The sequence below is a fragment of the Gorilla gorilla genome, chromosome 1, assembly GCF_029281585.2.
Source record: "Gorilla gorilla gorilla isolate KB3781 chromosome 1, NHGRI_mGorGor1-v2.1_pri, whole genome shotgun sequence".
Taxonomy (NCBI): Eukaryota; Metazoa; Chordata; class Mammalia; order Primates; family Hominidae; genus Gorilla; species Gorilla gorilla.
In genome coordinates, this window is record NC_073224.2 from 132817201 (window position 1) to 132830334 (window position 13134).

The window sequence follows — 13134 nt, forward strand, 5'->3', positions numbered from 1 at the left end:
CCCCCAGCAAGAATCTGTACTTGTCAACACTAAAATTACTTATGATCCTATGCAGAGACATAATCAACTGACAAAGTTATGAATCTTTACCAAACTGGCCTTAAAACTATTAGTTGTTCTCACCATGCATATGTTAAATGAATCTGGAATTTTTATGCCAAGTTGAAATATGGTGTCCTAGAGAATTTCCATAAATTATCTCATTCAAGTAAATTTACTCTGTGCCCTCTAACACCCACACTATTATTAGAGACTGGCCTTTTGTTTCAAATTACATAATAGCATAATAGCTTTTCATATAGGACATCTGTCTTGTAACTTGCCTTTCTTAGAAAAAAAAAAACACACACACAGAAAGCAATGGGAAAAACAATACCTCAGTGACATTAATTATACCAGAATGTTTGCCAGTGCTTTGAAAGGAGGACTATGAACATTGATTGCCGTTGAAATGAGAGCTGAAGGATATATTATAGTCCTGAAAACCCCACTTAATGTTCTCATGGCTCTAAGAAATCTAGTAATATCCTGATGGCTACCTAGGGAAACAAGCAATTTCTCCTATGAAGTTGCCCTAGGCAGTAACCTGCTGTGTGCTGGTGCCAGGATCCTTTTGCAGGCTGTTGAATTCTAAAATGCCTCTTGCTTTCTGACGCAAAGTTTGATCAGGATATAACATACCAGTAGATAAAGATCCTTCAAGTCCCAAATCAAATTGCAGAGAACCCTCACATTCTGATTGCACTATTGTTAAACTTCAGTCATCTCAATAAGCTGATTTTTCTTGAGTTTGGAATTCTTAAGAAGCATCATAGAAGAGCCACTGTGCTAGGTTTCAAAAGGCAAATACAATTTCGTTGTGAAAATCGTAAAGCACTAACTGAATTTGAAACTATTATAATTGCTGCTTAATGCTTGATAATATTTCACCATTAAGGCATTCAAGAATCATACAACGATCAAATCAATAAATAAAATACTTACATTACGAAAACCATGGTAAGTCAGCATTTAAAAATTCATTCATTCATTCATTCATTCATTCATCCATTCATTCATTCAACCAGTCATTATTAGTGAAGTATCTGTTATATATCACGGATGGTACTAAGTTCTGGGAATATGGCTGAATTATCCTTGCCCTTGAATTTATAAGATAAATTTTCAACTCTCAGCTTGCACTAAAATTAGGTAGACAACTAAAAAAAAAAATCTCTAAATTTCATCTCCAAAAGTAGTTCTCAAATATTATTGGCATTTCTTAAAAATACCCTAGGAGGTTCTAATGTGGAGCTGGGAATGAGATCCTTGCTCTAAGAGGTGAACTGCACAACAAATGGGAAATCATTATGCACTGTGTTAATTGCTGTCATAGGCACAGACCCCATGTTATGGGAGCACTTTGGAAGGTCATAAAACTCAGCCTTGGTGGGCAGCAGGTAGAGGAATGAACAGGGAGAGTTTTACCAATAAAAGTAACCTAATGGCTTCTACAGAAGAACAAAAGAACTTTCAAAAAGGATCAGGGCAGAAAGAGGGAGACAAGAAAATAAAGAATTAAGTAGGCAAAAACACATGCACGTTTTAGCACAATAAACTAAAGGGCAAACATTCAGCCAAAGTGCTGCATTCCACAGTGGAAGGAGTAAGGGATTCAGCTCAAACATCAACAATATGCTCCTGGGCAAGTAACTGTGCTTTTTATTTTTGTCTTCATTTTTAAATTGGGGGCAATAGATACCTTATAGGATTGTTATAAAGAACAGAAATAAAATATGGCATAAAGCAAACGTTCCAGGAACACTCATCATTAAGTAAATCTAGAGGATTCTAACCCAGATACTATTTAAATTAAACAATAATTTAGTGATTCGATTAAGGTGATAATTTCCATTTGTTTAGAAGACTGAAACCTCAAGATTAAATAAGAACAATCCTGTTTTATCTTTCTGTTGTGGAATATGGGATCTAGTGCACATTACTTTTTATGCCACATTAATCCTAAACAGGACTCAACTTTCCTCTCTCAAAGGTAGTGTTGACTAGTGTAACACTTTCATTAATCAAGACCAGAAAATTCTGATGGAATTCGGATTCCATATGGAAAAGGAAATGTTAAAAATCAAATCTACCTTCCAGGACAAAACAAACTCTCAGTGTGACTCTGAAGTATTTTCTTCATGAAATCATTTCATTCTTTAGATTTGCTTATCTACCTTAAAATAGCAGGCAAAAAAAAAAAAAAAAGAAAGAAAAGAAAAAAGAAAAAAAAAAGAGCTACAATTTTTCCCACTGTATTTCATTGTTCTAAATAAGAACTTATTAAACACCTCACACTCCTTTCACCAGATTGGTATGATCTTAAGAACCAGAGAGCTGTAAAACCTTCACTTCTAAGGCATTGAGTGTGCTGGGCATTATTGAAGGATTCCGGGTTTGGCATATAGTTTTTCAGGCAAAGCGAAGTGTTGTGGATCATACTTTGTTGTCAAAGAAATTTAGGCCCAATCCTTTACTTCTTCCCTGCCTCAAGCAAACAATAAGCCAGGTTATTCAATTTATCTATTACTGAAGGAGAGAAACACCAATTCTCTTCCACCAGGGCTTTGAAATGGTTATTTCTAAAGAATCACCAGTCTTTCTGTATCCTAGACTAAGGTTTAGAAATTTTTAAAAAGCATAAAGGAAAAAAGGAACAAAACATAAAATGAAAAACTGCTAGAATAGTGAATTGTGAGGTTTTAAGATGCGTTAAACAGCAACACAACAAAATCCTGGCTGGGTATATATCTCAATAAATCCTTGAAACACTACTACATGATTCTTTGACAAATATCATATAATGGCCTGGAAGTGAAGTATAATCTCTGTTCCTACTACAGAGCCATTATGATGTTCTCGTGGACCAGTTAATTCATTACTGAGCTCTCCTGAACAAATCTCATACTAATCTGGAAACAGAAAAGTCTTCTCTTCTGAATGAGGTGATTTCTCTAGAAAGGCAGCTGTTCTCAAAAGTCAAGTTCACAGCACATAGATTGCAGAAGGACACTGCCATATTATCTACTTTAGAGTCTGCCAAGAAAAATTACTTTCTTCTATCACAAAATTCTACCAAGTACCTATTGCTTGAAAAATGCCAGTTTTTAAATATTTCTTCTGGTATAACATAGCAAATTTCTATTTATGAGAGTCCCTAGTGACTCGTGGGACAAGGAGTCTATAATTTAAGGCAAACCCTTAATCAGGTTGATTCCATAAAAATTCCATTTCCTTTTAAGACAACTTTTAAAAGCATAGTCAGTATTCGCCACAGCCCAAGAATGTCTTAACCAAACCACTGGCCTCTTTTCTTTTATAGTGACAGTAGAAAGACAATTTTAAGTCTTGGACTCTGCAACTTAACTTCACACATTATGGGATGCAGGGTAAACATAAGGAGTCAGAAACCAGACTGCCAAGATTTTTGCTAATTGTGTGATTTTGGACAGATTTTGTAATTTTTTCTGCGTCCTACCTTCCGCATTTGAAAAGTGGGGTCAATTATAGTACCTAATCATTGAGATGGTTATGAATGAACACATATAAAAGTCTTACAATAGTGCCTGATACGCAGTTGATGTTTGACAGAAGTTAGCTGTTAATAATTTATGCTAAGGTCCCCAAGAATTCCCTTGGCAGAGTACAGGTTTTGAAACTGGGATGAATCTCAGCTCAGTCCTTCATTAGCTTTGTCATGATAGACAACACTCGTGATAGACAAGCTCTCTGAGTCTCAGTGTTCTCAAGTGTTTCCAGGATAATAATACCTATGTCATACAACTGTTTGAGGATTAAACAAGCAAGGAGCAAAATGCTTGGCATACGTAGTCAGGTGGTTATCTGAATAGCATGTAGCAACTGAAGTGAATAAATAGCATATATACTAGATTGTCAAACTGGCAAAAGAATAAAAAACAGACTAAAAGTAAGTTAATATTTCATTCTAAAAACTCCTAGATTTCTCACTTGCCATCTCAAAAAAAAATAAAAAATAAAAATAAAAAATAAAAAACCAAGGAAAACAAAAAAAAAGGGAAAAAATCCAGGCTGTTGGTAAAAGTATCCTATGTTCCAATGTGAATGTGAGACTAGGAAATCGCTGGTAACTCTGGTCAGCTTTCAGCAAACATATTGACTTAGATAAAGTGAACAGTTGTCACTGCAGAATCTCCAGAAATACTGCAGGTTTTCAGAGGGTGGATGGCAGTTATGTCTGTGAGGGGCAGAGAAATGGATTTTAGAGCGATAAATGCAGCAGGTGTGCAGTGACTAATACTGAGGACGACTGCAGTACAGAGCCCCATGGAGGTTCCACACACAGGGCAGTCTGGAAGCTTCTAAGCCTCCTGCTGGCACACACAATGGCAGACCACTGGCTGCTGAGGAGACCGAAAAAGAACCCAGTGTCTTTGAGTCATCCAGACTCCTTGAGAGAGAAAAACTTGAATCTCAAGTCATAAAAGTCCTTCCAGTCCTGTCTGCCAATGGCTGTGAGGAGACAGTGAAAGGCCAGGAGGAAGAGAAAAAGCTGTTTGCTGAAGGATGGAAGGAATCTAAGTGCAAAACTCAGAGCTGGTATAGAATGGACATGGAAAATGAGCAAGGGTTATCATTATAAATATATATATACACACACATACAATGAGAAAAAATGGAAACTTTTTTGGGGGTGAAAAATTGTGATGTGTTGAAACTCAACTCAAAAAATATAAGGTGGAAAAGGAAAAATATTTACTGAGCATTTTTATACATCAATAACTTAGCCATTAATATTTTTAAATATTAAAAAGGGCACAGAGTATGGTATTGATTTGAAATATAGAAAATGTCATGCTAAAAACTGTATCTGGTTTTGACCTGACAGAATAAGATGAGTCAATCTGATTTTACCACATACTAAAGGCTAGATTTCAGCACAATAAAATTTTGTCTTATTAAAATGTGGATTGGGACACTAAATATTTGTACGATGCTATAAGTATTGATGGTCCCATTATTAAGATATGAAGAATGCATTCTTTACTAGAATCTACTATTCTGATTAAAGAGTTCCCAAGAAAGAAAAGGGAATTGCAAGCTTGAATATATTCTTCAATGACTGCCCATATTTGATTATGGAGTCAGCAATGGTAACTTAATAAATTATAATGTGTTTTTGGAACTTAGCCTATAATAGCTACTTTTATTCCATTTTTTATTCTTTTTTTCCCCTTCAAGAAAAATCACATTCAATACAATAGCTACTATTAAAACAAAACATATAAATACCAAATAATCTATCCAATTAATCCACTTCCAATGGGTTTAGATTCTCAGCAGCAATAATTATGTTCCATTTATATCTGGTTATTAATCCTAATGATGTTAAATCTGCCATTTAAATAATTATTTTCTTTTACCAGTATCATCAGTGACAAAAATTTTTTGCTTGTAATTAATACATTCGTCATTTTTTTTAAGACTGCTAATCAATTTTGAACAGACTTCCCTTAACCTAGTATATCATCCACAGGATGATCATAAAGATAAATAAAATAATAGATGGGTACTAAAATTTGCTACTCATTTGAATTTTCATACATGACATTGATGTGGCCCAAGAAAAAAAAGAAATAACTTATTTATCTTCCTTAGGCTCAAACTCCCTTTCATTTTTACTTCCTTTAGGTCTAAGTTATTTTTACGTAAGAAGCCTTAATCAATAATCCACTTTAAAAATAATTTTCTTAGTATTCCTAAAAAGTAGAGGTGATGGTCTTTTTGATGCATCAGCTGGTCTAGGCTACAGTCACCAGTTACTCTGCCAAACATTAATCCAGGTGTCTCCGTGAAGATATTTTATAGATGTGATTTAAGTCCATAGTCAGTTGATTTTCAGTAAGGGAGATTATCCTAGATAATCTGAGTGGGCCTGATTCAATCAATTGAAATGTTTTAGAAGCAGAGTTGAGTCTTCCCTAAAAAAGAGAAAATTCCAGCTGTGGACAGCAGCTTTAGTCTGTGCACAAGACTTCCAGACTCCCCTTTCTTACAGCCTGCCATAAAGATTTTTCAGTTGCCTAGACAGCCTCCACAATAGCATAAACCAATTCTTTGCGAGGCATCTCTTAATGCACATCTACTAGCTCTGCTTCTCTGGTTACAGTGAAGATTCGATGTCTTAATGAATGACTCACCCTGACTGATACAGTAGGCTAGTGCAAGGCGTCCTGGGGGTTGTGTCAGAAAATAGACAGAGTAAAAACTACTTGCTTTAAATATACACCTTACCATTTTTAAATTTCATTATTGGATAGCCACTCACTTATTTGTAAGATTTTATAAAAATTCAGTATTTCTAGAAGGGGTAACAGCATAAACTATTCCTATGAAGGCCTTCACCATTAGAGGTTCCCTACTTCTGCTTGAGGTGCTTCTTGGCACTTCATATGAACATATGAAGGAGAGCTCTAAGGACCATCAAATGAGAAATTACTAAGTGGATCTAATGTACACTATTTAGGCGATGGCTACATTACAAGTCTAGACTTCACCACTATGCAGAAAATCTGTGTAACAAAACTGCACTTGTATACCCTAAATCTTTAATAATAATAAAAGACCAGCAGAAGAGTAAGCATCAAATGGAAGCGTTGCTACTGTGTAGCTTGGCCAAGGGCCAGTCCTCTCAGAACTAGTAATTCTCCACATATCCTTGAATTTCTAATGAATTACAAGTTTGACTTCTCCCAGGTGGCCAAGACTGTAAATGATAGGAATGTATACCCAAAGGATTTCATTATCAGAATGGAACCTACCAAGATGCTCTAAAATATTAATACTCTTGCCATTCTTTGTAAAATCTATAAATTCAAGAAAAAAGAATTTGATTCAAAGACTATGGAGTCAAATAATGCATTTACAGATTAAACTGTTTGCAATGGTTAGTTTTATTTTAACTATACATTAAATATGGGTACAGATTGAATAGAAAAAGAAGGCTAGCCTACATATGGAAGCCTTAGTAATGACTTCAGCAAATTTCAGTCTGTCAAAAACATGATGTATATTTGAAATTGGTGACCAATTTGATCAATTTTTCAAAATGTCATCAGCTCAACAAATATATCCAATTATTTTGAGATGTTTCTGCAGATTTTGTTTTGCTATGTTGGTTCTATGAATCAGCCCTTTATGGTTAAGAGACTAATGGGCCTGTCCTGAGTTTGGAGGATTGAGCCAAATAGGAGTGAAATCACAGATATTGCTATAGATATAATACGATGTGCTTATTCCTATGTTTATCCAGGATGCAATTTAAAATATGATTATTTTAAGCTAGATTTACTATTGGGTTTATTTTGTTGTCCTTGGTAAATGTCACCTCAAAGTAGTTCCACTTCTATTTTCCTCAAGGGAGCAGAGATGCTCATGAACAGTTGTAGACAGGGGCATAGTGTCAAGTTAAAGCAGATATGGAAAAGTTTCTACTGAGAGAGAGAAATATTTTAAACTGTCCAGAATATTAAAAACAAATAAGATTTATATATCAGAAAAATACTCTTCTAGATGTAGTGTCTTACTTCATCGATTAATAACTAATTGTAGACATAATTTTACAGCTTCTTGAAATTATTTTTATTACAATCTAGTTGCTAAGGTCATTTTTTGACAGGATTCTAAAGTGAAAATGAGGACTTTACCAGTGATTTCCTGTGCTGATGATGTACTTCCTTAAAAAAGAAAAAGAGAAAGAAGGAAGGAAGGAAATAAGGGGGATGAGGGGAGGGAGGGCAGTAGAGCAACACTTATTGTCTTGTTCATTTCAGGCTAGACTTCATGAATAATCTTGTTTCAAAGTAAAGCTCCCTTTAATTATACTGTGAAATTACAGGGTGTTTTTCCTTCAGAGATCTCAAAGTTCTCTTCTGGTATCAATTTGTCAATAGCCCAAAGCCTTCCATCCTGTAGTGCCCAGAGGAGTCTGTTTTAGCATTATTTCTGCAGAGCCTTTCATAAGCCTTATGACAACCCAAGGTAAGAAGCATCAATTATGACTGTAAAGTTTTGTTTTGTTTTCCAAATGCTTACTTAACTAACAAACAATATACACATGAAAAAAAAGAATGGCTTTACAAAAACTGGAAAACTTAAGGGCAATATATTTACATCTTTCTAAAATCTACTCACGCTTTCATTCAAATATTATATTAATACATGTTAGGCATTTAAGACAGTGCCTGATGAAATATACTCAATAAAAATTAATTATTATCACCTTAATGATATCCAGCAATCTCACAACTATTTTTTATTAGTTACTGTGACTTATGGCAAGTCATTTAACCTCTTCACCTCAGTTTCCTCATTTTTTAAATGAGGCTTTTACCTACATATTAGAATTAACATGACTAAAGATACATAAAACCATATTTAAGTTTTTATACAAATATAAAAATACATATTATTTTTATATTTGTACTAATAATTATACAAATTATTAGTATAATAAATATGGGTCTTGAACTCTGGGCACTTTTGAAATTTTAACACTGATAATAATAAATCATATAGAATATATATTATCCCCACTACTAATAAACTGTGGAAAAGGTAATGCCGATGTTCTGTCATTACAGATAGATTCTTCTAAAATAAAGTTCTTCTCGGTGAACATGTATACATTCGTGCCACTCTAAGGATAACTGTAGACAGTCTCATGGAGTTATGAAGATTTGTTCTGTAACACTGAAGAGCAAATCAAATAAAATAGAACTTAAGCAATTTTATAAATCTTTCTTACTGGAAAACAGTGGTAAAACCAACAGTCCAATATACCACTGAAATTGTCATATAGTCATGAATCATATTTTAGAATTGGAGGGAAAACTGAGGTTTGGGCTGGGATTACAGAACGCCCTCTGAATGTCAGAGATTATGACCTAGAGCAGGTTAAGTTGCTTGTATCTGAATTCTGTGTCATTGTGATCCTTCTGACTGTACCCATCTCTAAATAAAAGCACTTAAACCCATGGTACTTAATGACAGTACCAGTGACTTTGATATTTACCCATCTACTGTTATGTAGATATTGTATATCTCAATTATGTAAGTCTCATATCTCTAGAACGCTTTTGATAGGCAAAGGCCTGAGTCAATCCAAGGGTCTGGTATGTTATTAAGAGTGACTTTTTCTTGTACTTTTGGTTTCACAGTTAATTGCTTCAGATAATCTTCATAAAAAAAAAATTAAAAACTCCCTGAAACCCAGAAAGTTTAAATAAGTGACTTGTCCAAAATTACTTGATTAGGCTTTTGTAAATATATTTTGAATTGGATCTTTATATTATCTGTTAAGTACTTATGATTTGTGATCACTGAGCTTGCAAATAAATACAAAATAAGAATTATGGTAACTTACTTTTGTATACCACTTTCCTCCTATTTTATCTAGTACTGTGAATTTTATAAAGTACCTTCACCTACATTATTGCATTTAAAGATTGCTTATAGAGAGACGAAGCCAAGTATAAGAAACGATGGTAGTATATATTACGTATTGGGAAACACAAGGAGAGCTGAGCAGGATTTAGATTAATTCACAGATAGCACAATGGTAACATTTGTTACTGTTGAGATAAATCTACAAAAGAAACTTATTCTAAAAGGAAAGCGAAATACAAGACCTTGCAGTTTCCTTAAGCTAGAATGTCCTTCTATTTCTTCTTCCAGCTTAGAGTAGTCTACTTTTTTCTCAAAGCTTAGCTCAAAGGCCTTCTGGTTTTATGAAGCTATCATTGATCCCTCTGAGTTTGCAATGAACGGCTTCTTTCTGTGTTCCCATTGCTATTTACATGTAGTGCTGGCATAATATTTGTTTCTTCTTTGTAAACAATTATTTACTTTATAAAGCTTCTTGAAGGCAGAGGCCAGTCTGTCATTGTTATCTCCCATTATGCCCAGCCCTGGGCTCTACAGAGCAAGGAATTTCATAAATACATGCAGCACTAAACTAACTGTTTAGAGAACACTTAGGGAACACAACGTAGGGACTTCACAGTGGAGAGAAACCACTAAATACTCCCACAAAACAGCCCCAAGTATCACCTTCTGCCAGATTCTTCATGAGGTTACTTTGATATAATAAATAATGGCAAAGTCACTGGAAATAAGAAAAATGTGGCAGAAAAGATTATTGACGGACAATAATTAAAATGAAAGAGTGAAAGTGGAGAGCAGAAATTTAGGAAAGCAGACAGGGTAGAAGGATTCTTCATTCCATGCTTAGATATTAACGGCTCACTATGTATCAGGCACTATACTTAATTGCCAGGGATACAATAGAGAACACAGGTTCATTTCTGTCTGCAAGGAGCTTACAATCTGATGTGGGGGGCAGACTAGTAACTAATAATTACAAAATGAAATGGTGAGTGCATTGTTAAGGAGAATTGCCTACTACAAGAGGGCAGTTGCATTGCTAAGAAAACTTGCTCTTTAATTAACTTAAAAACATAGTTTCAGTGACAAAGAGGAGTTAGGGATTTTTCGTCTTATAACAGCAAAGCTATTTTAATGTAGGAATTTTAATAATAAAGTTGCATGTCTTAATCGCTGTGTTAGATATAGTGAATTCCAAGTTTCTCTTCAAAGAATCAGTATGTCAGTATGTTCAGCTCTCTTATTCTTTGATTCTCCATTTTAAAGTTTAACTTCCTGGTTCTCTTCGCCCCTTGCCTCTAGTTTCAGTAAACAGCTTTCCCGCTAGTTCTAATCAGTAGTTCACATCTGTTCCCTTGGTCACCTGCTTTGACCTGAGTCACCCCTGGTCACTTGCTCCATCCTGAGTCACTCCTGGTCACCTTCTCTGACCTGAATCATTCCGAGTCACCTGTTCTGTAACCGCCCTTCCCGCCAAACTACTCACCCCACTCTGGCTCATATCCCTGCTCTCTTTAAAATAGCCAATCGGAATTAGCTTAGACTGTGCGGCCCAACCCTAGCCAACAGGGGAACCACACAGCGTCAGGAATAAGAACCCCTTCCCCTCCCTTGTCTAGGTATGCTCTCGCCATTATTCAGTCGCGAGTTGCACCCTTCTATAGAAGTAAAAATTGCCTTGCTGAGAAAATTAAATTTATGTTTGAGTGCTATTTCTTTGTGGCACTGAGGAACAAGCGTTTTGTTTCTAACAGCTGTAAAAATGTAGATGCAAAACCAAAACCATTACTGCACAAATCTAGCATTTGACAACGTTCATATTTTCCTCAAGAACAGTGGTCTTTACTTTCCTGACATCACCAGCATTAAGATTACATACTCTCATAGGAGCTTAAATTTCTTCTTTGAAGTGTGTATCACAGTAGTAGTTACTGGTGTACTTATTTAAGTATTTCTTTCTGCTTTCGCTATGAGCTCCAAGAGGTTAGGAAATAAGTCTGTTTTGCACATTTTTGTACCTCTAGCTCAGTACCTTGCACATAACAGGTACTCAGTAAGTTAAATTACTAACACTTGTTACTTTTATCACCCAATGGTCACATCAATAAAGTTTCTGTATGGATTACAACAGCTTTTTCATCCTTCATGTTTCTCTTTCCAGAATGTAGTATGAGTCCTGCACAAAATCAAGTTATAATTGTGAGGCCTGCATGGTGCTTGGGACCAGCAGGCACTGTTGGCCAGGCTGTGACCAGCACAAGGAAGTCCAACCAAGCTAGAGGTGGAGGCTGAGATCCAGCCTGCTCTCCCTTCCTCAAGCCACAGTACAAAGCTACATGTATTGGAAGGAAATAGCACCTCTTTTTAATTCACAGTCACCTTGATAATGCAACTTGTTGCTGTCTCTAATTGAACACACTGTGAAGTAAAAAATGCAACTGGAGTAAGTAGAAATTATGGAGCTAAGGTTCCATCTAATAATGTTTTGTTTTGTTAAGTAGCAGTGTGACGGAAATCCATTGGATGCTTTTGAGGAAGGGGATAATATGGATAATATGGCAGCCAAAATAATTGATTTAGAACCTAGCATTTCCATTTCCCATGCAGCAGGAATTCCTCTCACTTGCTATGCCTTTATGAGAGCCAACATATTGAGCCTATTCCAATATGTCATTAATAAAAAGAGCTTTAATTTATTTGCACAATTGTTTATTTTGTTAGCTTTCTTTGTTTTCAGAAATAGTTATTACATCATTCGTAGACATTTCTAAAGCAGTTGTTAAAACACCGAGCCAATATAATCTCAGTGCAAATGTCATTGTATCCATGAGTGATTATTTTAATTCTGTGTTATTTAGAATACACTTCGTTTAATTTAAAATCACAGTTGTGAAATTATTTTGATTTTAAATACCTTACTTGGAGCCTGAACCTCACAAGCAGTTAGCTACTAGCTGCCATTAGTAACATCCAGGAAAGCCAGACACGTTTCAGAAAGGGAAACTAATAGGAAAACCTTCAGAAGATTCATTCAAAGCAGAAAATAAGCATCAGAAGGACTTGTACGTTTTAGCAACATAAATGATAATCACAATGATAAAGATAATTAATATTTATTGAGTATTTACTATATGCCAGGCCCTGTGCTAAGTACATCATCTTATTATTTTTCAAAACAAAGAAGTAAAATAACTTGACTGAGGTACATCTTGAACCTTCAGACCTGTTTAAATCCAAATAAAATATCCATAAAGGTATGCACTTCCCCATGTTAGACACGGCACTTCAGAACACCTGGCTCTAAATGTCTAAAAACCCAAAAAGCTTCTGATCCCAGAAACTTCCTTTCAAGAAGGGACAATTGACTCTTTTTTATGAGGTCATAAAGAAATGTAAAGACTTATCATTGCTACTCTTAAAAGATCCTCCAATTCCCCATGAACAAACAAGAAGATGTACAAAATGTGTACTGATCTACCTCCCTTGTCAGTCTAAATGTAAACTTCCTGGCTGTGGTTTTAATTGGAAATAGAACCCTTCCTTGCTGTCCAAATTTATTACAGTTACACATCACCCTCAGGTTTTCATCTAGGAGACAAGTTATTCCACTGATGGATGATGCAATATTTATATATCATCTTGCAAAGTAAGCAAAAAGACTTCCAGTTTTAA

At 35.2% G+C, this 13134-nt stretch overlaps 1 protein-coding gene across 16 annotated transcripts in view; it reads right to left on the reverse strand.

Moving 5' to 3' along the window:
* NTNG1 (netrin G1) overlaps window positions 1–13134 on the reverse strand; it is a 342410-nt gene that overhangs the window by 306340 nt on the left and 22936 nt on the right. The window lies entirely within an intron of this gene.